This window comes from Mauremys reevesii, linkage group 4, assembly GCF_016161935.1.
Source record: "Mauremys reevesii isolate NIE-2019 linkage group 4, ASM1616193v1, whole genome shotgun sequence".
NCBI lineage: Eukaryota > Metazoa > Chordata > Testudines > Geoemydidae > Mauremys > Mauremys reevesii.
Window position 1 is genome coordinate 135,766,868 of NC_052626.1, and position 25,150 is coordinate 135,792,017.

Here is a 25,150-nt window from a genome sequence, read left to right on the forward strand (position 1 = left end):
TTAGAAAGGAGGGAAAGCAGAAGCACCTAGAGAGAAAGTGATTTGTCCTGGGTATCATAGCTAGTAAGTGACAGAACCCAGGTCTGAATTCCAGGCTCACACCTTATCCTGTTTGACATTGTTGGCTCCTCCCTAATTTGAATCCCTGAGTAAAAGCCTTCCTCTTGCCTTCCACACAAGTTCCACTGGGGCAAGCCAAATGTGGCTCTCTCATGCCAGATGAGAAGCTGCAAAAGAAGAGCATGTTCTGATTTTTGTCTGAAAATGCTCACAATTTCCAGGAGAAGGACGAGTTTAATTTAAGATTGCTTGTGCATTAAAAAGAAAAAAAGTGGCTGAAAAACTGAATAATCAAGTGTGGTAGTAACTGATCCATTAGGCATAATTGGATTGTCTGACATTGTCAGAGGAGCAACATTAACCAGGATTAGAAAAAAGCCTACATTTCCATCGTCTGCAAGAAGAAAATCCCCTCTGGCTGTAATTTATGTAAAGTAAGCACAGTCTAAAGGCAGTGACAGTATTTTTCAAGGGGAAAGAAAGCATATTTGTTCTAAAAAAAAGATTTACTGGTTGGAACAGATACATTATGAGATCACTAATGTTTGGGACATAGGCCTGGTCTACACTAGGCGTTTAAATCGGTTTTACGAGCATAAAACCGATTTAACGCCACAACCGTCCACACTAGGAGACACCTTATATCGATTTTAATGGCTCTTTAAATCGGTTTCTGTACTCCTGCCCGACGAGAGGAGTAGCGCTAATATCGGTATTAACATATCGGAATAGGGTTAGTGTGGCCGCAATCGACGGTATTGGCCTCCGGGAGCTATCCCACAGTGCACCACTGACCGCTCTGGACAGCATTCTCAACTCAGATGCACTGGCCAGGTAGACAGGAAAAGCCCCGCGAACTTTTGAAATTCATTTCCTGCTTCGACAGCGTGGAGAGCTCATCATCACAGGTGACCACGCACAGCTCATCAGCACAGTTAACAATGCAGTCTCCTGAGAATCGAAAAAGAGCCCCAGCATGGACCGCTCGGGAGGTACTGGATCTGATCGCTATATGGGGAGAGGATTCAGTGCTAACAGAACTGCATTCCAAAAGACGAAATGAAAAAGTATTTGAAAGAATTTCTAAGGCTATGACTGCTAAAGGCCACAGCAGGGACTCCGTGCAGTGCAGAGTGAAAGTTAAGGAGCTCAGACAAGCCTACCAGAAAACCAAAGAAGCAAATGGAAGGTCCGGGGCAGGTCGAAAAACATGCCGCTTCTATGATGAGCTGCATGCAATTTTAGGGGGCTGCGCCACAAGTACCCCACCCCTGACCGTGGATTCCGAGGTGGGGGTTGTAATCTCTGCCATGTCTGAGGATTATGCAGACGGGGAAGATGAAGAGGAAGAAGAAGAGGAAGACCTCGCAGATTGCACACAGCACTCCGTGACCCCCAGCAGCCAGGAGCTTTTTATCACCCTGACGGAATTACCCTGCTCCCAGCCCTCACAAGCAACTATTGCAGAGAATGACGCCCTGGAAGGGAGCTCTGGTGAGTGTACCTTTGCAAATAGCAAACAGTGTTTTTTAAGCAAGCCTTTTTTAATGATTGATTTGCCCTGAGGACTTGGGATGCATTCGCAGACAGTATAGTTACTTAGAAAAGTTTGTTAACATGTCCGGGGATTGAGAGGAAATCCTCCAGGGACATCTCGATGAAGCGCTCCTGTAGGTACTCCAGAAGCCTTTGCAGAAGGTTTCTGGGCAAGGCATCCTTGTTCCGCCCACCATGGTAGGACACTTTACCATGCCATGCATGTAGCAAGTAATCAGGTATCATTGCGTGGCAAAGCATCGCAGCGTATGGTCCCGGGGACTGCTGGCATTCAAGAAGCATCCGCTCTTTATCTTGTTCTGTTATCCTCAGCAAAGTGATATCGTTCAGGATAACCTGGTTAAAAATCAGGAATTTAAGTAAGGGGGGTGGCCATTTTTCTACTGGGTTCGTGGAATGCAGCAGCTTAAAAAAAACACTTTCCTGCACGTAGCGGGGGGAGGGGAGGGGTGAAATGCCGATGATCTTTTCTGTTTGGTCACCGGCGAGGCGATCTTCCCAAGCTACCGGACAAGCAGTGGGTGGGGAGGGGGAAGGTTGTTGATTAGCAGGAGCTAGCGTGGTATTAGCCATGCGTTGGGGGAGGAAAATCACTGAGACAGTGGCTTACCATGGCCGCATGCAAGCTGAATCCTGATGCCTGGACCTGTGTCTGTGAGATCTGTAACCCCAGAGATGCAAGCAGTCACTATTAAGATGAAAATGCGACCTTGTAGGGAAATCACATGTGCTATGTAAGGTGAATAGTGCTTTTCACTGTGAAAGAGTATAACCATTGTTCTGTAAAATGTATCTTTCTAAATATTTATCTCCCTCATGCAGCTGCAAATTTTTCAACCGTCCCTCCTCCTTCCCAAAGGCTAGCACAGATAAGGCGCAGGAAAAGAAGACGCGAGATGAGATGTTCTCGGATATTATGGAAGTTACACGCAATGAAAGAGCTCATCTGAATGAGTGGAAGGACGTGGTTTCAAATTACAGGAAAGAGGCCAGTGAACGTGAGGACAGGAGGGATGAACGTGAGGACAGGAGGGACAACCGAGATGAGAGGTGGCGGCAGGAAGACCGGCAGGAAAATCAGCGGTGGCGGCAGGAAGATCAGCGGTGGCGGGATGCAACTCTGGGGCTGCTGCATGATCAAACTGACATGCTCCGGCGTCTTGTGGAGCTTCAGGAACGGCAGCAGGATCACAGAGTGCCGCTGCAGCCCCTGTATAACCACCCTCCCCTCACCATGTTCCTTAGCCTCCTCACCCAGACGTGTAAGAACGCGTGGGGAGGCTCTGCACCCGCCCACTCCACCCCGTGGACAGCCCAACCAGAAGGATGCCGTTACTCTGAATTTTTTTAATGGCCTTCTCCATCCCTCCTATCCTCCTCCCAAAGCACACCCTTACTTCTCTCCCTCTTTATAATGAAAAATAAAGAATTCATGCTTTTAAATGAGAGTGACTTTATTTGCATAAGTAAGCTGTACTCGAAGGGGAGGGGAGTTGCTTACAGGGACTGAGTCAATCAAGGGGTTGGGTGTTCATCAACAAACACAGCAGTCACACTGTACCCTGGCCATTGATGAAGCTCGTTTTCAAAGCTTCTCTGATGCGCACCGCTTCCTGGTGTGCTCTTCTAATCTCCTGGTGTCTGGCTGCGCGTAATCAGCGGCCAGGTGATTTGCCTCAGCCTCCCACCCCGCCATAAAGGTCTCCCCCCTACTCTCACAGAGACTGTGGAGAATACAGCAAGCAGCAATAACCTAGGGGACATTGGTTTGGCTGAGGTCTGAGCGAGTCAGTAATGTGCGCCAGCGAGCCTTTAAACGGCCAAATGCACATTCCACCACCATTCTGCACTTGCTCAGCATGTAATTGAACAGATCCTGACCACTGTCCAGGCTGCCTGTGTATGGCTTCATGAGCCATGGCATCAAGGGGTAGGCTGGGTCCCCAGGATAACGACAGGCATTTCAACATCCCCAACTGTTATTTTCTGGTCTGGGAAGTAAGTCCCTTGCTGCAGCCGTTTAAACAGAGTAGTGCTTCTGAATACGCGAGGCCATGAACCCTCCTGGCCATCCCGCGTGGATGTTTGTGAAACGCCCCTTGTGATCCACCAGTGCTTGCAGCACCATTGAAAAGTACCCCTTCCGGTTTACGTACTGGGTGCCCTGGTGCTGCGGTGCCAAGATAGGGATATGGGTTCCATCTATCGCCCCACAGTTAGGGAATCCCATTGCAGCAAAGCCATCCACTATGGCCTGCACGCTTCCCAGAGTCACAACCTTCGTAGCAGCAGCTTAGTGACTGCTTTGGCTACTTGCATCACAGCAGCCCCACAGTAGATTTTCCAACTCCAAATTGATTCCCGACTGACCGGTAGCTGTCTGGCGTTGCAAGCTTCCACAGGGCTATCGCCACTCGCTTCTACTGTGAGGGCTGCTCTCATCTTGGTATTATGGCGTTTCAGGGCAGGGGCAAGCAAGTCACAAAGTTCCATGAAAGTGCCCCACGCATGCGAAAGTTTCGCAGCCACTGGGAATCGCCCCACACCTGCAACACAATGCGGTCCCACCAGTCAGTGCTTGTTTCCGGCCCAAAATCGGTGTTCAATGGATAGAATCTGCCCCATTACCATCAGGATCTCCAAAGCGCCGGGGCCCGCGGTTTGAGATAATTCTGTGTCCACGTCCTCATCACTGTCATCGCCGCGCTGCCGTATCCGCCTCTTACTCGCCTCGGTTCGAAGGTCCTGGTTCAGCATATACTGCACGAGAGTGCGCGAAGTGTTTAAAACATCCACGATTGCGGTATGGAGCTGAGCAGGGTCCATGCTTGCTGTGCTATGGCGTCTGCACGGTTCACCAAGCAAAAAGGGCGCGAAACGGTTGTCTGCCGCTGTCAGGGAGGGAGGGAGGGGTGAGGCTGTACCCAGAACCACCCGCGAAAATGATTTTTGCCCCATCAGGCACTGGGATCTCAACCCGGAAATGCCAAGGGGCGGGGGAGGCTGCGGGAACTATGGGATAGCTACGGAGTAGCTACCCACAGTGCAACGCTCCAGAAATCGACGCTAGCCTCGGACCGTGGACGCACACCACCGATTTAATGTGTTTAGTGTGGCCACGCACACTCGATTTTATAAAATCTGTTTTACAAAACCGGTTTATGCAAATTCGGAATAGTCCCGTAGTGTAGACGTACCCATAGTAAACAGTGCCACACCACTATGGCTTGTAGTCTTTATGGATCCTGCAAACTAAACAGGGTAGGGCCTGTCAGTACCTGGAGGGGAGACCTGAATGCAATGCTAAGTACACCAGATGTACTGGTGACTCAGTAGGGGAGGTCTTCACTCCAAGTCAATACTACACCCAAGACACAGCATGGGGCACCGTAGTGCCAGAAGTGGTACCTTCTACACCAGATGTAAAACCAATGGCAGCTGCTAAAGATCCATTGGCACTTTTCAAGACAGTAGGAACACACAGAAGCTCTCATCTCCACCCTGGTGGTTTCTTATAATCAGCAATGCTGCCAGGAAACAGGATCCTGAGGGTAGAGCCTTTCAACATCTCAAAGGAGTATTTCTCTGACTGCCAGGACATGTCAACCTATCCATCATCGCTGATTAAACACGTGACACACCAGAGCACCTGGTACTGGAAGTTTGGAATTGGAGTAACCAGATGGTTTTGTTTCATGGCCTTGTGCCGTTACTATGAACCCAAACACTTGCTCTCAAAAGATCAGCTGGACAGCACCACACTCAGAGAAAGGACTGGTTTTGCAGGGCTGGGGAAATCTAGACTGATTTTTCAGCCTTCTCTGCTGACAGCTGGTTCTGATGGAAGCCAGGCAGATGCCAGAGCATGCACACACACACACACACACACACCTTTTTAAAGCTTTGAGCCTAATTATGGCCAAATGAGAGTGCAAATAAGAAGGCGAGATCTTCATACCATTGTCTAGCTGGGTAGGACCTTCCTTCCAGGGTCTCACTGGATTGAGGTGCATCATGTCTGTGGAACCACCAAAGGATCATCCCTCAAATCAATTCTATCAATGACAAAGGTTAAATCAGATCTTACATCTAGGAACCACACCAATGATTAGACAGGATGTTACTTTTAAAATTTTTTAAATTTAACTCTTTAAAAGCTTGCGCTAGCAATTATGAGCGCATCACCAAATTCAGACACCATCATCTATCGATGTGTGTTTGTACAATAGCAGTGGCTGGGAAGGCTGCAAATTCCCAGGTATCTTCTGGTGGCACATAATAAGCACAGACAAGAGAGACCTATGGTGAATAATAGAACAAAAAGCTTCCAGAATCACTGAAAATCAAACTGCATAGGCAATCAGACATCCAAGGAAATCTCACGGGAAACCATTGATGGGGCATTTTAGGAATACAGCACTCCCCAAGAAAGAATTGGGTGTGTGGCAGATGGTTACCAGAGGGATATGTTAAAATCTAAACACTTAGGGGGGAAATTGTAAGTAAAATGTTACTTACAATTTCATAGTAAACATACATCATTTACATACTATTAGTGAGGATCGGCTAAGGAAGAGGCATACAAAGAACACGCAGATTGTTAGGACACTGAAATCACAGATCAAATCTGAGACTGTACTGACAACCTGGGAAAAATGACATTACAATGAAAGCAAAATGACCTTTCCAGTGACAGGAAAGTAGCTTTCTAGTGACATACAGAAGGACTTATTTACATTATGGCAGCATCTAGAGACCCCACTCAAATATTGGAGCTCCACTGTTCTAGGTGTTGTGCTAAATAAATAAAAATGAGACACTCCCAGCAGAGAGCTTACAAAGTAGCATCTTGCTCCTGGAATTTTGTGCAAAGGTCCATCGACTTCAATTGGAACGATCCCACATGCAGTGAATTCAGGATCAGGCTAAGGTATCAGGCAGTTCACAATAGGTGGATGAGACAGTGGCTATTGTCTATACTGCAATCACAGGGTATGAATACAGCATGAGTAGACATATTGAGCTAGCTTTAACCTAGCTAGCTCAGATACCAGAATAGTGAAGCCGCAGCACTGTGAAATTCAGCGCAGGCTACCCTCTAAGTAACTACCCAGGGTTCCTGATGGGCTTGTACAGCCTTCATTGAAGCACATGCTGCTGCACTTCACTGCTCCAGCACCTGAGCTAGTTAGATTAAAGCTAGCTTGTGTACATGTACTCAAGCTGCAACCACCTCCATGACTGCAGTATAGACATACCCAGAAATGGGGCAAGGCTGGATTTGGAGGGTGAGGTAAGAATAAAATGAACAGAGTTTAGCAGAACAACAGGAGTCTCAGCTCATCCTTTGCCTAACCAATACCAGAATGGAGTGACTGAAGTTGGGACAAATTTGTGTGAACACTTTAGCAATTTCCATTCAGTGATTTCACTCTCACAAGACTGCACTATGTGAAATGAAGATTTTACATTTAAAACAGTGAAAGTGAACTTTTGCATGTTTTTATTGGACAGCCCCCTTTGCTTGAAACTCAGTGTTTTTCTTGAAATGTCATCCATTTTTGAGTGAAATTCTGACTCTTCTTCTAGGACAACTATGGAAATAAAAATTCTCTAAACTTTTGAACTTGCTTTAAGACAGACAAACAAAAGCCCTAACAAATAAATACAAAGTGGAATGTTCCATAAAACATTTACAGCAAATTACATGAAACATTTATAGGGGAAAAAACTATCTCACTCACACACACACACACAATCAGCTTTCAAACGTTTCTTATGCATCTGATATAAAGCAATAATGTATTGCTATTTCTTTGTTTATAGCTATTTCTTCATTTATATATTTTCCATTTCCTTTCTTCAGCAAGTATTTCAAATTAAATGGTCAGATGTGCAGAGTCAAACAGAACTCTAATTTGAAATTATGAGTTCTGTACTGAATGAAGAGCTCTGTTTTAATGTATTCTGAGCCTGGCAAAAACAGTTCCCTTGTCCTCATTCTGCACTGGGATATCAAAGATATTTCTCAGACATCCTGACAGATAAGAATGGCTGTTAATTTACACATTTATCTATTGTAAGACATTTATCACTGGGTTATCTAAGCAAATGTGTTTCACTGACATTGAGGGCTGACCATATCATCATAATCAGTTTCAAAGTGGATATTCTGATTTCCTCCACACTCTCTCACATACCACGCACACGGATGTAACAGGACACAAAAAGGTAACACGGTCTTTAAAAATTATTCTTCCTTTGACTTTTCTGTCCTCAGAACAGGGCCAGTTGAGGATGCAGCATTTCAGAGTAAGCTGCCTAGGGTTGAGAGCTCACATTCTGTTTTTATTCCAAGGATGACAATCACTGCAACATGAATTGGGAAAATGCTCCAGGAAAATATATTGAAATATTCTCTAGCAATTTTGGGAACCCAAATATAACAGAGCTGTATTAGTACATTTGTAACAAGACCTGTAAGGGTCACCTGTGAGATCTGAAAGCAAGACTAGCAACAATGCACCAACTTCAACCTCAATTAGCTAAAGGAATAACTACACTAGTTGGTAACATGAGAGAATTATTGCCCCCAAATGGACTGGCCAGTAGAGTGGGATGCAAGAATCTCTAGCAGCATATTATACACAAGCACTAGAAAAATTAAAAACATACTAGAAACAAAGTGAAACTGATTGGTCTAGTCTGCATGAAGCAATGTGCAAAAAAGTAAATAAACAGCAAACACAGTGGAAAGTAAATAAAATGTTTTAGAACTCTTGCCCTTTTAACCTAATAGTAACCCAGGTGAGGAACTGAAAAAAAGAGGCTATGTGATTTCTCTTGACAGTGTCTTTTTATGTTGTCTCTGGGTCATCTCCGTGTAAAGGCCTCCCAGGCAAACCCTGATCTGGCAGATTCCTAGGTGAGAGACCATCTAATGTGCCCATTATTTTAACAGGATCTGGAAACTGATGGGGCTGGAATAATTTTGCAATAAGAGCGCGTTTTTGGGCTGTAAGCAGCATCATGAGGCAGCTGAAGTACCTTTAAATTGTCCCATTTACCTGGCTCTCGTCTATCTTGATGTCCCATGGTCTGGAGGTTAAGTATATTTGCAATGGGCGATAATAATAGGTGTATTAGAAATTCCCAAGATAGAATAAGCCTCCCTTGCATAATGATGAATTAATTACTCCTAATTTTTCCAGAGATGTAGGAAGGATGTCCAACCTGATGGATGCTTGCCGGGTGCAGTAGATTTGTCCTTTCTTTGCTTGAGCTGGCAGTTTGTCAGCTGCCAAACTTCATTAAAGGCAGCCTTGTACCAACCCCCCCAGGTCATAATGGGGGTATTTTATCAGTGTACTGCTTGGGTTGCTACGCTGATAAGAGTTCTGCAAGGAAGAGCTTCCAGCTGAGATTAAGTTAACTCATTTTCTACACAGTTTAGCCCAAGGGAGCTTTCTAGCTGGCTCAGCTGGTAGAATTGCATACAACCTATGAACCAAGACTGACCTGGTTCACATTCCAGGTGTGGTATTGTGCAGAATGCACACAGCCAGCCTAGCACTGGACTGTGGTTAAATTAGCTATAGCACTAGCTTCCTCCAACTATTTATTATCTCCACCTGTTGTCGCTTATCTTACATTTATAATGTAAGCGCCTTGGGGTAGAGACTGTTTTTTTGTTATACAGGTGTACTGTAACTTCCATTATGGGGCCCTGATGCAAATTAATAGCAGCATCCAGCCACCAGCTGGTAAACAATACTCTAATCAGGGAAGAAGTGGCACAATACAGCAGATGACTGGCTAGTGGCTACCATTAGTCCATGCTACCCATGGCAATTAGAGGCAAGGGAATTAACACTCTTGGGGCCCAGCTCTGTGCCACTGGAGATTATTGTGGTATAGACAAAATCTATAGCATAATACTCAGAAAAATACCCCATGTCCATACTGGTCAAGTAACCGATGCTGGTTGTTTCAATACAAGCCTGCTTTCAGAAGTGCTCTAGACAAGGCATCCGGTTCCTGATTTAAAAGACAATGCATTTGTTTACAGAGGCAATTAAAAGGCTGAAAGCTGTAAAAGAAAAAAAAAGTTGCTTCTTCGCCCCCAGACATCTACCACTCATGTTACTCTGTTCGTTTTCGTGTATGACCTGATGTTGAGTACAAGTGAAACTGTAATACGCTCAGCTGCAGAGAGACCTGGGCAGACTTTCTTTGACCTTGACCTGCTGTACGTAGTCAGCTTTCCAGTTGGGAAATTCACACAGCTAGTGACTGTGTGATGCATGTTTACTCTTCCATGGGGACTTATGGATGGTTTACTCCTAACCCAGTATTAATAGCAAATGTAGTTCCTCCAATTACAATTTTTCTTTCAGTATCTTCCTTCTCTGCTCCATCAAATCCGCTTTCCCCCTATGGTACCAGACGTTGCTGCACCAGAATTACTTTGGCTGAAGGTCCTGACATCTTGCATAATAGCCTCCGTCAGCTGTTTGTATGAGAGACAGAGCTCTAAAATAGTTTTCACTTGTACAGCATTTAATTTAAAGGATCTCAAAGCTCTTAAATATGCTATTAAAGGTTGTCAAAGCTTTTAAAGTAAGCCAAAATTATCCTCATTTTACACAGGGGGAGGCTGACACACACTTAAGGGAAATGACTTGCCCAAAGACACACAAATTCAGTAGCAGAATCAGGGGGAAAAAACTCTGGTGTCTTGATTTGAAATACCCTGGTCAGACCATGCTTGCTATCAGTACATTTATCAATTCAAACACCAAGCAATAAACAAGAAAAATCATTTGGTCTAAAAGTGAGAGATTTATTTGGAGAGACAAGGTGGGCCAGGTAATCTCTCTTCTACTGGCAAAAGAGACTAGAGATTAATTTAGAAACTTATAACTGCTCATTCCTGGGCCACAGGGTGCCCCATACCCGTTCAAACCATTAACTAAAAATAAATCCTTTCTAACAAGGCAATTAAAATACACATCCCTCTACCCTCAATGTCAAAATGAGCTAGAAGTCAATCAAAGATACATGTGTATAATGGACACTGATGAGAAGCAGGTTCTTCCAAAGATACTGCAATCAACTAGCCAATATTATGTATATCACCACCCTCCGTTGGGCAGAATAAAAGCTGCTGAAGTTGGATTCATAGCTCCTATACTCCTGATGAACTAAAGAAGAATCTCCTTAATTGAAGTGGTAGGGCTGTGCTTTTGTTACAGCAGGATCAGCATTCTCTCTCTGCTGGACTAAGGACTTCTGAGCAGCAGATGTTGTGCAGCTTATTAATTATGAAACTCCTGGGCAAGGAGGGATTTATTACTTTACACTCCCACCCCACACCCAGTCTTGGAAGCTTGCTCAAGTCTTTTCTTCCTTCAACGGCTATAGAAAAATGACAAAAGGTAAACTGGGAAGCCTCCCTTCTCTACCCTTTTATTCAAACAGAAACAAAGGGAACAACCTTCCTTATTAAGACTACCCAGCAAGTGGCTCTGATCTCTATCAAATTCAATAAGGAAGTTTAATAGCAAGCAGGGAACAGTGAGGCTATTGGTGAAACCTTCTATGCTTGCTGCTAGGAATGCACCTGCTGAGGCTGCTCCCATTCATCTTTCCACTCCCTTCTTGCTTCTGGAGACACTTCCCCACTGGGTGGGACACACAACAGGCCCTTGTGAGTGAATCTTTCCAGCCCCACAGCTGGTAATTAGATGCCAGTTTTCATGGCTGAGCTGGGGACAGCTCAATTACTATTTTAGAGTAAGGACAGATTCTATCCTCAGTTTCATCAGTGTAGCTCTACTGATTTGGATATGATTACATGGGTGGAATTGAGGCTTGGCCCACCACGTGCATTTCTATAGATGTGGGTGGTGTGGTGAGGATGGTGCTGCAGTGGGTTAAACAAGTCAGCTATTCCCTTCTAAAGGCTCGGGTTCAAATCTTGTTAGTCATAATGAAAATGACTTTGCTGTCAACCCACTCTCAAAGGAAGCCTTTATCCTCATCACAAAAATAACCATAATTATTATTCAGCACAATTCAACAAGCCTAGTGTTTTTTAGTGACAAGTGCGCAGTGCCTGGGATAGAAGAATACACAGTTGCTGCAACATAGGATGGAGGTGCATTGACAAAACTGAGCAGAATCCCAGGACTGGAACAGCAGCGAGCGCTGCAGGTCAGAATGAATGTACAAGAAACAAGGCAAGATATAGAATTATGATGGGGCTCTGGCTTTGCAATCAGTCCTTGCACTCCCAACAGGTCTTTGATGAGGTTTACAGACCCCACACCAAGGGCACAGCTACACCAGAGTGTTTACAGTGGCACAAATGCAGCTGGGCCGCTATAAGCTCTCCAATGTATCTGCTCTAAGCCCACAGGAGAGAGCTGTCCCATCATCTTAACTACTCCAGCCCACAAGCAGTAGTAGCTATGTTGGCAGGAAAAACTCTCCTGCTGGCATAGTGCTGTCCACACTGGCGGTTAGGTCGGTATATCTTATGTCGCTTTGGGGGGATTCAGACCCCTGAGCGACATAAGTTATGCTGACATAAGCTGCAGTGTAGACATAGCCTAAGACCAAGGGAGTTGTGGAGCTGTACTAGGCAAGGAGGCTTCCCCTCAGCCCTTGCAGAGCATGTTCCAAATGGAGGACTTCCCTAAAAGGGGACTCTGACAGTCAAGCAGGGAAGAGTGAAGGAGACAGACAGCCTGCAGGAAGGCACCCAGCCTGTAGCTTCGAAGAAAGAGGGATCTACAGGGGATGGGCATGGATTGTGGTTCAGACCCGACTGGGAGGCCAAGGGCCTGACTCCCTTTTCTCCCCTGCATTCTCCCCGACAAATAGGAACTGAACACTGAGGAGTGAGCAGGGAAGCCCCAACTCACTGTCTGAATAATGGAGACAGTGTGAGCAACCCCCAACTGAGAGGGAAGCCAAGTGCTAAGACCACACCCCAAACTGAAGAGAAAACCAGGGAGGTAGGAGGAGGGTCAGGGGAGGCTGCTCTGTTGTACCAGATAGAGGGGACTGAGACTTTTCTAGGGTGGTCACTCACATATTCCTGGAATACCAGACATTCCAGGGCTTCCAGGAATGGTGTGGACCAGACCCTGCACCTGTCTGGGTGACCTCTATGCACAGTGCATGCAAGGTCATGCTGCATGGGGATGCCATTTGCAAGAGCAGACTCCCACCAGCCTGACCTCACATGCAGTGCATGTACCAGTTTTGTCCCAATAGCAGTCAGAGGACAAAAACAGCCAAAGAGGCCTGTCTAGTATTAAACCAGAAAAACGGCCTCCCTAGACTCTCCTCCTCCCTTGGGCCCTAGAGGAGATAGAGGGCCCAATCCTCCTCCATGGCACCACATCCTCCAGCCAACCAGGGGAATCCACAGAGCCCTGGAAAATGGTGGACTATAGCTTGGCTGCCAGGCCCTCCAATTGCCAGCAAAGCCATTCCAAGATTCTGGGAGACCCACGGCCTGCTCACTAGGCATGCTGGGCCCAAGTGAAGGCCACTACACAGTCACAATTAATTGCACCAGGTATGGCTTTTAATGCTGCATATGATTCAGGCTGGGGCAGTCAGCTTAATCCTAGGAAGGGTATGCTGTTTTGCACCTAGAAGGGCCTGAACTTGACACTTTCCCTGTTTATCAGCACTTTCTCTCCCACCCTTGGTAACATGACCTTTTACATATTGGAAACTATCAAGAGTATGAGGGCCCAGTAGCTATGCACGGTCATTTAGTTAAAGGGCTCCAGTGACAAGGAGCATGCAATCGATAAGGAGGGGCTAGAGCTCCATTGCTTACATGAAGCTCTTCACGAGATCGCTTTGGAAATGCAGATCTCCCAGGATCACATCTTGATGGGTTTGTTAATTATTATAGAGCTTTTTTGCACTGTTTTGCCAGAATCTTAGCTCATTAGAATAGTGGCAGAATATTGATAGAGAGACTCCATTATTGGAGACGTTCCTGCATAATTTGAAAGCGGAAAGCCAGGTCTAATGCCTGGACACCTGGCTTCCATTCCTGTTCTAACACTAACTCACTTTGTGATCCTGGGCAAATCAGCATGTGCACCTCAGTTTTGCCACCTGCAAAATGAGACCACATGGCTCAGTTGGGTTGCAACAGGATGGTAGTAGTTATATTCCCCAACAGGGCGGCACTGCTCAGCCATTGATCCACTCAGTCAGATGGCCTCGGAATTCAGCACAGATCAGCTAAGTACCTTCTGTGGACTCCTCGTGTCTTGGAGTCTCCCTGCTCTAGCCATGCTCCGTTATCCAGGAAATGCCGCTGCATCTACAGCTACTTAGCCTTAGCTCAGTGAACCAAACTATGGAACACGCCACCAGCTCCCAGCACTAGCAGCTCTGTCAAAATGCAGCAGCTTTATAATTAAAACCAAAACAAAAAAGCACAAGAGCAAGCCTCCAGCCCTCCACCTGGGGTCTACTATGCTCCAGCCTCAGACTCTGGCCAACTCTTCTCTTCAAAGCCCTTCCCTTCCCATACTCTATTACTCATTCCTTCCCTGTATAAATATCAGCCCTCAAGGAGTTGTCTTTTTGTTTTTTTAACCCCTCTCTGCGGTTCTTGTAATTATTTGGGAAATTACAGAATAATTGGTCACCAAATCCTGGAGAGCAAATTAAACATCAGGTTTGTAAAATATTCCAATAAAGCAGATGGTATTACAGGCATGTAAGTCACCTCCCATTTTTAGTGCATCCGTGCTGATTATCCATTTAGGAGCAGGTTAATCCTGTGTAGTATAAACATTGGGAAGGAAAGTACATGCTGATCTCCCTAACTGATAAGATATGTTAATAGGTACAGCTCCAGAAAGGGGAAGGATTCCATCTATTGTAAGCATATGGGGCAGCTGGCAAAGTTCTCTGAACTTTAGGATCAGAGCTGTGCTCAGTGGCTGGATGCAGCTCAATAATACTTTTCCAGTTTCCTAAATGCCTGCCTGTCCTTTTGAATTTCATTTTCTTTAAGAGTAAATCCTGCACTGGTTAAAGGTGCCAGGCTGAGGAATTAAAACCTCTGTTTGTCCCCAGAAAAGGTACAGCACAACCATTGGCATGGCAGGTTTCCCTTATACTGCCCTAAAGCTAGCCTGGAGACACTGCCAGAGTTCAGTCTTCACAATACATTCCATTCTTGGCCTCTACGGAGACGGCCATCATGGGAGCCAGGCAGTGCTATTTGTGATGTGGCCTCACTTCCCTTAGGGCTTGTCTACACAGGCAATTTACAGCGCTGCAACTTTCTCGCTCAGGGGTGTGAAAAAACACCCCCGAGTGCAGCAACTTTCAGCGCTGTAAAGCGCCAGTGTAGACGCCCCTCGTGGAGGTGGGTTTTTTAAGAGCGCTGCACCTCGACCACACAAGGCATGTTAAAGCACTACCGCGGCAGCGCTTTAGCGTTGCCAGTGTAGGCTAGCCCTTAGTTAGGTTTGGCTTTGTGGTAACACTGTTTATGCTGGGGGGGGGGGGGGGGGAAATCAGCATGTCTTTATATTTTTCCTACTTTGTTCTGCTTCCCCTCCTTTCCCAACAGCTCCTTGTGGCCCTCCACCAGCCTCTGTGAAATGCCCTTTAGACCAGTGTTTCTCAAATGTGTCCACCAGGGGATTTTTCTAGGGCCATGACTACCTCCTGGGAGAAAAGAGGGGATTGGGGGTGGGGGGGGGACAAAAAATGTGTTAAGAGAACCCCTCCTTTAGACCTCCCCCTGTATATCTGCAGCTTCCCTGATGTGCCCCACTTCTTCAAAATGTCAGCCTTGAACAATACATCAAGAAAGAGGGCTATATCATGATCTGCCCATTGACTTTGTCCTCACTGTTTTGTAATTGTACAGAAGCCACCTCCTCCTTACGAATGCATGCATGGGAACTTTAGGCTGACCCCCGTCCCTATGCAGGCAGAGAGCATCTAAAGGTAAATTGTATTTCAGATGCCATGTCCTTTAAACAAAGCCAAGTAACATCCTTAATGCACAAGCTTCTTTCTGCTAGTCATACAGCAGCATGTAAATTCTTTGAAAGAGTTACTCTGAACCATTCCCCTTTCCTTAATATTCTTGTATTTCTAGAGCATCTTCCAGCCCAAAAGTGCTTTATAAACCATCAGATGTACTTAAAAGCACCACTGAAATACAGCCAGGCTCTGGGGTGGAAGGCAGCAACTCAGCAGCAGGCAACACGTGTGAATGTGGGTCACACAGCAGGCGTGGTGGGAGGGAGGAAGGATGGACACAGGGTGAAACATTTTTTAAATAGACAGGGTATTTTATTAGTGTCCATCCAGAGCAGATTGCTCAGGTTTCAAGATAACCATGCAGTTAACTTCATGGAATTCTGTTCATCTGCCTTGGAAGGATCAAGGGCAGATGAATTGACCACGGTGACTGAGCATGAGGCTCCACTGAACTGAAATATTTCAGACCTGATGGGAAGCCATCTCTGTATCATCAGAGCCCAACTGCTCGCCTAGGGGCAGCAGTGTAGAAGTTGCCTACACAAGGATGAGCATGAAAATCCTTGAGTGCGCCTGCAGTCTTTTTTTAAAGGAGTAAGCTTGCAGCCTCACCTCAGCACTTTTGTTAACTTGGGGGTTTTAATCAATTTTTGTTTGTGAATTAAAAACAAAAAAACCCACCATCCTGCCACCCCTGCTCCTATCTTTTCTAGTCACTTTCCAAACTCAGCAGCTGTGAAATATTAATTGTCTCATTTGAGGCCTGTCATAGCTGACAGAAAATATCAAGCCAGCATTCACTGGGAGTAAAACGTTTTCCAAACACAATGCAAAGATCACCTTACACACTGAGGGAAGGCTATGTTTAATATCTTGGCCTTTCCCTTCATATCTATCCACCATAGAGACAGCCTGGGAAAAAGAGAGAGAAAAAGGGAGGAGAAGCCATTTAATTGTTGCAGATCTCAAAGGCCACATTGCACTGCCTATGATGTTGCTGAAGGAGCCAAGATTCCTCCTGCCAGGCTCTTATCATGGAGCAAAGACCTCTATTTATTCTGTCCATATTTTCTCTAAACCACCTTGCTCCAATAGTTGATGAGCTTTGGTAGCTGTAGATATTGCTGAAGGCCTAGCACAGAGCCATAGATAATATGGATCCATGAGGAAAGTCAAAAGTGAAAGGAACAACTCGTTGACCCATGGGATTTTGTGATGCTGCCAAATGCATCCAAAAAATCAGAGCATGCAGCAAGGGCATGATGGCTGAGAGAGTCTCCAAGGCAGTATGACTGTGCAGAGGGAACTCTGTGATTGAATCTCTTCTACTAGGCAGTAAAGTGGCACTGAAAGGTTTAAACTAACCGCCCAACGTACAGTAAACCTTTCCATGTAGGAGTAAGATCTCTGCATGAGCTGTGTGTGTGTCTATGGGAAAACAGCAAAGGGGTCAGAAGTGCCTACTGACATGTGAGGATGTGGGGTGTCCACCTGGGGTCTCTGGCTGTTGCAAGAAGGTTACTGTTTTGATGTACAAGTCCAGCTGTGCTGCAGCCAATGTCACAATGGATGCTATGATTGCCACCTAAGATGTACAGATGCACTGCCATGACTAGAACCCAGGATTTCACATGCCAGGAACACAGCTTGTTAATCACCTGAGCCATTGGAGAAGCTCTATTAGTTGTAATCAAATCAGGAAATCCACTAAAAAGCAACCCACATATGAGCGAGTTTGACATTCCATCTAGTAGATGTCATGGTGTAATCAGCACTTTACACTGTGTCCTGCATGGGGCATTACCAGGGAGGGAGGCATCCCCTGAGAACATATCTGTACGTGCTAAACAAGTCAGAAGATCTAGCTATACACACACACAAATTGCATCTTGGGGAAAAATTCTTGGCATTGCTTACTATTAAGGGCTGTCAATGTTGCTGTTATTCATCTTTTCTAAGGCGCTTTGAAGATGCTAATGTTTACAGGAAAAGGCACATAAGCATCCATGGCCCCCATCACCAAATAAAGGAATGCTGTATGAAGTTAGCATCAAAAGGGTTTAAAAAGAACAAGACAGATGTGGACTGCGGAAATCAGACCCTTTATTTCTTCTGAGGAGGTTGTGTCTATGTAACATAAATATATCCCAATACACTCACACACACCTTTAGACTTCGATGGATGAAAAATGATATTTGAGATCTAAGTTATTATTTTAGTATATAATAACCTATCAAGCTCTGCCACTGCTCACCCGTGTGACACTGGACAAGTCATTTCCATCTCTGTGCCTCAATTTCCCCCCTGAAAAGTGGGAAGAATTATACATGCCTTCTTTTATAAAGCATTTTATATAGCATTTTCTTCTGTAGTGCTCAAAGAGCTTATTATTAATAATAATAGACTTCACAATGGAACAGCAAAATCAGTTGCCTAGTAGAGGTGGGTGTTTAAATGCTGAAGAGCATTTAACTGGAAAACCAAGGGATATTTTAATGTGGCTGCTCGAGACACAGAGATGCCTGTGGTAGGTTTCACTGTAATATTACAATTGCAATCAGTGAGCTATATTACAACCCCGCCTCCCGCAAACTCAGCAAAGACGAGACAGAAAACCATTACTGTGGGGCTGAGTATTGTTGAACCGTGCATATGTAGGGTTGATTTGGAAAGGAAGTGCCAGACAATAGCAAAACAAAAAACGTCTGCTGTGAGAAATGCAACAAGTCTCCCTTAGCCAGGAGAGCAAAAGATACCAATCTGCCCAGCTGGCAATGAGGCTAGCTAGCCCTCCCAAGCACACTCCCTGCAGGTAATTTAGGGGAATTAGCAAGTGGGGGAGAAAATTCTCTCCTAGGGAGTGACAGAAGAGAACATTGGCACAGGAGATGTTGGGAGAATCCCATTATCAGAACCTTCTGAAAGTCAGCAGAACAGTTTCTTAAATAGCTGAGATGCTGCAACATCAGATGGGGAGAGACAGGGCAAATAAGCAAAGCCAAGGCACATCTGGAACATCTGAGTGGTGACCATGTATCAGAGTTTCTGCATTTCAGCACTAATGGCATGGACTGTGTTTGATGGGATGACAAGACTTCTTCCTGGGTCATGTGAATGTCTCGTGATCAGAGCACAGGATTGGGAAATAGGATTCCATTCCTGGCTCCGCCACTGACCTTGGATGAGTTGCTTACTATGTACTGTGTGCGTAAGTTGACTTCCTTTCCCTCAACCTTCCCAGCAAGACTACACCAGCAGAGCCTTGCCTACTGACTCCCCAGAATGCTCTGGGATTGTCTTTAAGGTTGCAACCCAATTACCTCCCATCTTGAGAGAAGTGCTGATAAGATGCTGGGAACACTAGAGATTATGCTGAGGGAGCTTACAAATCACCTCCTGCTCTCACAGTACCTCCTTGCTCCTTCCCCAGTTATGTGTCTTACCTGCATCAGATGTCTGTGACATGAGAGTGCTCTCATCCGGTTGCAAGATAGGGGTATATTACCTATTGATAATTAACTGGGATAGCCACATTGTCTAAAATGGAAACACACACAAAACACCAAATCAAACAACTGTATCTTTCTCAGGAACAGCCTAAAACAGGAGAGAAATTGTTAGCAGGTTTCAAAATACACTAAGCAGTTGAAAGGTTTTAAATTATACTAAACCAATCCTTATGCCACTTCCTACACCTGAATAAAAAAAACAGAACTATTTACTTTTTCTATATCTATATCTATATATACCCACCAAAAAACCCACTTTAAATATTAACAGTCTCTTCTGTGGGGTGGTGACACCCCCTCCCCTTTTTGTGCAAGCCCAATATCTTCCCCTACAACGGAGATGGGTTTGCAAGGCCATGGGCAGTGGGCTTTAGTGAATGAGCCTCGAAAGTGAGTGAATACATTGGCCAGGTAGTCACCCGTGGGGAGCAGTCCGCTCCCCACCCTGTAGTCAAGTGTCAACTGCAAAGGAAAGAAAAAGGAAAAAAAAAAATCCTCCACTGGGCCCCAGACTCCCTGGTCTACCACGAGGTGGGGCCGCCTTTGCCTGAACCATGTGCAATGCATGCAGGTCTTTGCCTCAGGACTGGACCGGAGAAGCTTCTGTAGAACCAGCCGCAGTCTCTGACCCTGCAGGCCACCCTGTCTCTAGTGTCGTGTTCCCGCTCCTCTGGGGTGGCCTGCCTGGCTGGGTCTGTCACCTGCTCAGGGCGGGTTCCTGCTCTCCCCACTGAGCCTCACGCTCGGCTCTCTGACACGTGTTCCAGTGTCTTTACTCAGCGCCCTTCCTTCCCCGCCCCACCCCGCGACTGGCACCCTCGCAGGGACTGGCAGGCCGCCCCCCACGGCTTGCCACCCCAGGCACGCACTTGGAGCGCTGGTGCCTGGAGCTGCCGCTGGTCAGTGTGACTGAAGTACCCCTAGAAAGAGGCTGTTTAGGGCACAGCTCAGATTCATTGGTAGATAGGCAGCAACCAACACACACACACACACACACACGACACTTGGAACCATAAGAACACAATCATGCAGCAGGTTACACACATGAAGTATCTACAGATCTTGAGCTTCTAAGGCTTTCAATCCAGCACCTTTCACAAACACCAAATTCACATTAATTCAGACTGAGAAAAATGTCTCTATTTTCTACAACGCCCATCATCATGGTATCTAAGTACTACACAAGTCAGAAGATCTGCAGATTTCACATGCCAGAGAAGCATGTGTAGCATCCTCCTATAGCAGCAGTTCTGCTAGAGCAGTGGTTCTCAAAACTTTTGTACTGGTGATCCCATTCACATAGCACCCTTCTGAGTAACACCCCCCCCTTATAAATTAAAAACACTTTTAAATATATTTAACACTATTATAAATGCTGGATGCCAAGCAGGGTTTGGTGGAGGCTGACAGCTCATGACCCCCCATGTAATAATCTCGTGATCCCCTGAGGGGTTCCAACCCCTATGTTAGAGGATATCTACTAGCGTTGCTACCGCTAAGCAGCAGAGGTCTGTGCTACATTGCTGAAGATCATGGATTCAAAGCCTGCTGACAACCCATATGGAATCTTGTTACACAGTCAGGTCAATTAGATCTGTGCCATATTGAACTTTCAAGGTACATTAAACATCTGAGAAATCCCCAAAAGCAAGGAAATTCAGAGCCCAGGCTGCCATCGCATCTGCTAAGTTAGTTAGAACACATACCTACGTAAGCACTTAAACAGATCAAATATGAGATATAGTGATTTTCATTGGGAGCATTGCTGGCTCTGTCCAGCACAAGATCAAATGAAATTAACAGTTGCAAGGCAGGCTGTGGAATCACATTCCAGATAGCCCAAGAAGATGCAGGTTACTTCCTGGTTTAGTTAAGGACCAGAAACAGAAATCTCATGAAATCTCACAGGAAAGCCCTACCACTCAAGTTTATTAACCAATCTTCAAATCAAAGAGTTGGATGTGTTCAGATGGCCACCCTGTCTGGTACTTATCCTGCCACCATCCACCCTTGAGTTCATGAATAGAATCCAGAAAGCATTCCCCCACCGAATGAAAAACAGTTCTTCCACTAAGTCTTGTTAAGCGAGGTGCTGTGCTACAGCAAAGGGGAGTGAAATCTCCAATGCAATGTATCAGCTCATCTCCAAAGATTGAAGCACAGGCACTTGCCTTCCTCCCTTGACGCCTTCGAGGAGCAGTGGGCGCTGTCCGGGGTTCTCTGCTCGGTGTCCCTGTCAGGCTCCCTTCTTATGACCCTTTGACCGCACTCCTGTCCCTGTTCTTTTATTAGTTGTCCCCCACAATTAGTGGGTTTCTGAGGCCCTGTGGAACCTCCCCTTAGGCTGGGGGAGGATCTTTTAGCATGGGGCGAGCTTCCGCCCGCCCCATTTCCCGGAAACCCAATAGATACTGGTAGCAGTCATGTCATTTTACAAGGCACAAAACATGGAGACAAATTTCCCATCTCAAAGACATTTTGTCCCCCATTATGTCGGGTATGGGGTCAGACACAATTCAAAGTGCATGTGAGAAACGAAAACAAAACCAATCTAGGTGCTATGGTGCCGTATGATTGAATATGACCATTTATATAATTGATACTACCACTGTTATACAATTGCAACAAAGCTAATACAAAAGTGTATCATGTAAGGTGTCCATGGAAAATTTACAATCAAATATGATTATCCTGGTTAAATCCAGGCACAATAGAACCTCAGAGTTATGAACACCAGAGTTATATACTGACCGGTCAGCCACACACGTCATTTGGAACCATAAGTACACAATCAGGCAGCAACACACACACCCCAGTACTATGTTAAATGTAAACTACTACAAAATAAAGGGAAAGCAGCATTTTTATTTTGCATAGTCAAGTTTCAAAGCTGTATTAAGTCACTGTTCAGTTGTAAACTTTTGAAAGAACAACCATAATATTTTGTTTAGAGTTACTAACAACATCCATTCCTGAGGTGTTCATAACTCTGAGATTCTATTGTATCATCTTTGCATCTAAAGTTATGAATATTGGCTTTGTATTTGTATCTAAAATGTGTTTGTTCCTGGGTGACACCTCACACATAGATTTACATCAAGGCTAGACAGCTATGTGTTGATGGCCCATTAAGGACACATCACTCTGACAATGGGCCATTGAAGTATGCCTATGGAGGCTGCATTTTTGACTTCTTGTTAGCCAGTGTGGTGGGTCAGAAGTTCACATTTGTTACAGGCTTGGTATAATCTAATGACAGAATAACCACCAGCTGGGGCTGAGTCTGCACCATTTCTCAGCAATCTATCCTGAATTTGGCATTCTCAGCTGTGACCCAGTGAGGGATGGCGACAGGTGCATTGTTATCTGAATTAATGGGGTCCTGATTTTAAGGAAGATCGATTTTGGAGCCTCAGCTACACAGTGTTGGCCCTGTCAGACTGCAGGTACTTTGATGCGTTGAAAAATACATAGGTAGGCAGAATGGAAATATAGTCCTGGAAAGAAACTTAGCTGTGCAGTCGAGGTTCCTCAGATCATCACCTGAGCATATAGCGAGATCCACATAGGTATGAAAGCCATCTTCCCTACGCTGTCTCCTCAAAGAGCTGATAGGGAAGAAAGATCTCCAGAGAGGCAACTGTATGCTCACGCGCACACACGAATTTTTAGCACCTCCAACTCAAACAGATAAAAGTGTGCAAATTTTACTGGATCAAAGGTGAACAGCCAGCATAAGGCGAGAGCATAGCTCTGACAGCCTATCAAGGACTTCCCAGCCTCTGATGGGCCTCAGTGGACATTCCAGAGCTGTCAGGATGGCTCTTTGTGAGGCTTGCCAAGAAGCCAGATGCTTTAACTGAAAGAATATTTCCTAATGCTTGGCAGTGGCAGTCATTAACTCCACTTGCTGATTCCACTACTGGGAGAGGCAGACAAGGAGGAAGGAAGGCGAGAAGGTATCCAATGTGATTATTATTTCACAGCTCTAAACAATAAGCGTTCTTACAAAGAGCAGCAGCAACAACACGAATGATTAGCAAAGTGATGACTGGAATAATGGAGGAACAATCCTAACCTAATTTATTAAGTTCTAGGAGTGTTATGTGCTGGGGAGCAGCACACTCCCATCTCAATGCAAATTCAGAGGCAATGCTAACTAGTGCTCAGAGAAAGTGACAGTCAGGACTCCTGATTTTGCTTCAAGACTCCACTCAAGACTTACTCAATGACCAAACTTGGGCAAGTCTCTTAACATCTCTGCTCCTTTCCCCATTTTACAAATGGGGATAATATTAGGGTGTTGTGTGGGTTAATTCTGTAAACACTCAGATCTTCAGTTGCGAAGGTATGGGTATGTAAGTGCTAACCATTAATATACACAACTCCCCAATTCTCCCTCCCCCAGCCAAATTAACAGTTTGGGCCATTTTTAAGCATCTTCCTTTTGCATGGCAGTATATTTCATGTATTCTCACTTTAAAAATTATCAAACAGATCTCTAAGGGATAGAAATATACGGCCCTATGGCCTCATATACACATCCCAGAGATGAATAGGGAAGCTGCTCCTAAGGGCTGGGCTTAGAGAGAAATTGCAGAGATTGACCTTTCGTTACACTGGAAAGTGGTACAAAAAACCCTCTTATTTACTTAACCTGAAGGGGACATTAATGTTTTAAGAACAAGAGGTTGTTTTTCCAAGTTCCTTTCACTTGAACAGCGTAGTGGGGAGTTGGAGGGAGAGGAGAGGGAATAGATTTTGCACAGGATTTCAAATTTATAGTCACTGAGAGGAAGAGATGACAATACATGATTGAAATAGCTTTGGATTTAATTCTCCTAACTGTGCACAATCTTTTTATGTGCATGTGTTTAGCACCCCTAGCATCCTGTTCCCCTCCCCCATAACCAGCTCTGCAATTCATATTACAAAAAAGCAGGAAAAGAGGAACCCAAAAGGATGTGGTTTTTTAAAATTTCACATCAGATAAAGGTGCTGGAGGAGGAAGTCCTTCATTCGTCCCTAGCACAAGTTTCCCCCCTACCAATCCGTGCCAATATGTTTCAATCTCAAATAATCTGCAGGGATCATCTCTAGAGCAGAGGTGGAGTCCTACTCCTAACTATTCAGCCCTTTATCTCTCTGCTGAGATTGCCAACTAGTGCTATTTGCTTTGGCAGATGTCTTTCACTCAAGACTGGACTGAGACCCCATGAACATTCCACGGACAAGTCACTGAACAACCACCTGATTCTACCACCAATGCTGCCATTAAACCTTCATTTCTAGGTGTTACAAGTTTCCAGCTCCCATTTCCAGTATCCTGTACCCCAGTTTATTAATCCTGCTCCCAGGAAGGTTTTCCTCTGCCCTCAGTTAGTTAACTCATTGTCAACATATTTGCAAATATCGTTATTTCTGATCTTACATGAGTGGGATTTTGGGGGGGGGGGACAGAAACTACAGCTCAAGGGTTTGATCTCTCAGTCCCTTGCAACAATTATATTGCCAGCATTAGCTTTTGCCAGGTCCCATTTCCAAGTCTTACTAATAATGGTGCTGTCTAGCAGGTCATGTCATGAAATGAATGATTTCGCATCTTCTGTGGTCTTCCTGCTTCAGGACTGTGGACCCGACAGCGTAACATCCCCTTTTCCATGCAATTCCCTCCTCTCCCTCTGCTGCCGATTTGCTTGGCAGGTGTGAAATATTAATTGCTTCACTGGGGAACCGGACTCACTGTCTGTCGCATTTGACTGAAATATCATTCTCTGCTGCAAATATAATTACTGGGGGTCTGGATTTTAAAAATAGCTTCTCGCCTGTCTGTTAATTAGGAGCCACGCTTTGCTACATGCAGAGATATTTTGGTTAATTATGAAAGAAAAGGACAAATTTGTCACATCTTTTGTTTTCGTTCCACTGTGTCTTCTGGTGAGAACAGTGCCAAGATATGATGGACTGCTCAGCCGAC

The 25,150-nt window shown here is 45.2% G+C and overlaps 1 protein-coding gene across 14 annotated transcripts in view; it reads right to left on the reverse strand.

Moving 5' to 3' along the window:
* The window catches only part of CD34 (CD34 molecule), a 103,345-nt gene that overhangs the window by 67,538 nt on the left and 10,657 nt on the right, over window positions 1–25,150 (reverse strand). For 6 of the 14 annotated variants that reach the window (XM_039536751.1, XM_039536749.1, XM_039536744.1 and 3 more), the window contains one exon: window positions 19,108–19,201. The exons of 3 other annotated variants lie outside the window; for them this stretch is intronic. The gene's annotated coding sequence lies outside the window, so the exon portion shown is untranslated. Of the gene's footprint in view, window positions 1–5,575; window positions 5,673–19,107; window positions 19,202–25,150 lie in introns of all 14 variants that reach the window. 5 more of the 14 variants (XM_039536752.1, XM_039536747.1, XM_039536746.1 and 2 more) reach the window with 3 other exon arrangements.